Source organism: Erythrolamprus reginae, chromosome 7, assembly GCF_031021105.1.
Source record: "Erythrolamprus reginae isolate rEryReg1 chromosome 7, rEryReg1.hap1, whole genome shotgun sequence".
NCBI classification, from domain to species: Eukaryota; Metazoa; Chordata; class Lepidosauria; order Squamata; family Dipsadidae; genus Erythrolamprus; species Erythrolamprus reginae.
This window is the reverse complement of record NC_091956.1, coordinates 80,001,936-80,004,161: the sequence shown is the minus strand read 5'-3', so window position 1 is coordinate 80,004,161 and position 2,226 is coordinate 80,001,936. Positions and strand designations below refer to the sequence as shown.

Genomic DNA, 2,226 nt, shown 5'->3' with positions numbered 1-2,226 from the left:
GTTTAGTCTCCAGTCCCCTAATCATCTTAGTTTCTCTTCTCTGCACTCTTCCTAGAGTCTCAACATCATTATGGATAATAACTTGAATCTTTGCTTTGCATTGAAATGGGAATGAGGGAATCTGTTGTGGTTAGCTCTGGCCCAGCTCCTGCCCCAAGGAATGTGCAGGTGGATGTGGGGGAAGTATCCACATGCCACAGGCCTGTTTTGCTCCTGATGGAATCTGCCGACAAAGCCTCCTCTGACCAAGGAAGCGTGAATGACAGGGAAGAGGGGAGTTTGGCAGACAGCCCGGGAGGAAATCAATCATCTCTATCATCCTTGGATTCTGAACAAGAATTAATGACACATCCACGCATGTGTAGAGTGATGCATAGGAGACAACAACTGAAGGATTATTACAAGAGAAAATGAGGCCACCTGTGGTTGGGTGGGGCTGCTGTAATTAGTGCTACAGATAAAAAGAACAGCGTGCTAGTTTGGCCTTGTGGCAGTTTAATCTGATTCATTGTTTCGTCAAGATCGTGGTTTGTGTGCTGTTCAAGATTGTGTGTGGACTCTCTGGACTTTAGAATTGGACTCAATTTCCCAGTTATTGGATGAGCAATTGGATTGCATTTAACCTGTGCCTTGTGTGTACCAGAAAATCCCTTTGACATTTAAAAAGGGAGCTGTTTCTGTTTTTCTGTTTATAAAAACTTTTGGGTTTTCCTTTTATCGTGTGGTGTGTGTCTTCCTGGACTAATTACCCTGTAATTACGGGTGATTGAAACACGCCGGCAGAACAGAATCTATGTGTTTACAGAAGGGAAGACTTAAGCTAGTATCTTGTTCTTATTGTAAACAGATATGGCCACAACATATAATATTTAATATTGTGGTAATTACTGAAAACACATGAAGCATTATATTCATAGTCAGAGTTTATTTTTATGTACAAAACTACAGTATCAGAATTGGCAAAAGTCAAGTGCATTTTTATATAGTTTTACAATATGCAATTTTTTTTTCTCAGCCTTACATACATGGAAAGCAATAAATAAGTCTTGTAGAGCAATGGGCTGGAAGACAGAAAGAGACAGAAAACTACAAAATTCTTTTTAGATATAAACAGCAGGCATATAGAAAAACAACATGACAACATGGCAAAATGACAGAGAAATGAAACAAACAGTTGTTTTTCAGTGATCCGTAGATGCTCTTCATCCATATCAAGAAAACTCAATTGTTCAGTGGTGTCTAGAATGAAACAGGAATTCTTCACATCTGAAACGAAGGAAAATTTCAAGGTACAGTGATCCCCGGAGTTTCGCGATCTCAATCTTTGCGAAACGCTATATCGCGATTTTCCCCACCCGATGACGTCACTCCCTTCCTTTCTCATCTTTCTTTCTCTCTCTCTTTCTCTATCTTGCTTCTTCCTCTCTCACACTCTCTTCCTCCCTCTCTCATCTCTTTCTTTCCTTCTCTCTCTTTCTCTATCTCTCCCCCTCTTGCTCTCGAGCGGCGGGCGGCACCCAGGGAATGTTCCTTCGGCCGCCCACCAGCTGATCTGCTCGGCAGCGCAGTAGCAGCGAGGAGCCGAAGATGGGGTTTCCCCTTTGCGTGAGCAACGGGGAAACCCCATCTTCGGCTCCTCGCTGCTACTGCGCTGCCGAGCAGATCAGCTGGTGGGCGGCCGAAGGAACCTTCCCTGGGTCTTCAACTCCCAGAGCGGCGGACAAGCGGTGGGCGGACAAGAAAAGCGGTGGCCGGACAAGTGGACAAGCGGCCAGACAAGCAGAAAAGCGGCGGACAAGCGGCGGGCGGAAAAGCGGCGGCCGGACAAGTGGACAAGCGGCGGACAAGCGGAAAAGCGGCGGACAAGCGGGCAGGCAGGCGGCTCCTCAGCTGCTGGGTCTTCCCAGGTGCGGAAGTAAAAACACCATCTGCACATGCGCGGCCATGGAAAAAGGGGCGCGCATGCGCAGATGGTGTTTTTACTTCCACACCACTACATCCCGAAAAATCGATTATTGCGAGGGGTCTTGGAACGGAACCCTCGCGATAATCAGGGGATCACTGTAGTTTGTATTGCAAGATGATTTTGGCTTTACTATACAGCGGCTTTACTATACGGCTTTACTATACCTCGTCTTACAAACGCCTCGTCATACAAACTTTTCGAGATACAAACCCGGGGTTTAAGATTTTTTTGCCTCTTCTTACAAACTATTTTCACCTTAC

The 2,226-nt window shown here is 45.7% G+C and overlaps 1 protein-coding gene across 4 annotated transcripts in view; it reads right to left on the bottom strand.

Annotated features, from left to right (window-relative positions):
* Positions 1-910: 910 nt before the first annotated feature.
* The window catches only part of EMCN (endomucin), a 52,288-nt gene continuing 50,972 nt past the window's right edge, over positions 911-2,226 (bottom strand). For all 4 annotated transcript variants that reach the window (XM_070757948.1, XM_070757949.1, XM_070757947.1 and 1 more), the window contains one exon: positions 911-1,266. The gene's annotated coding sequence lies outside the window, so the exon portion shown is untranslated. The remainder of the gene's footprint in view (positions 1,267-2,226) is intronic.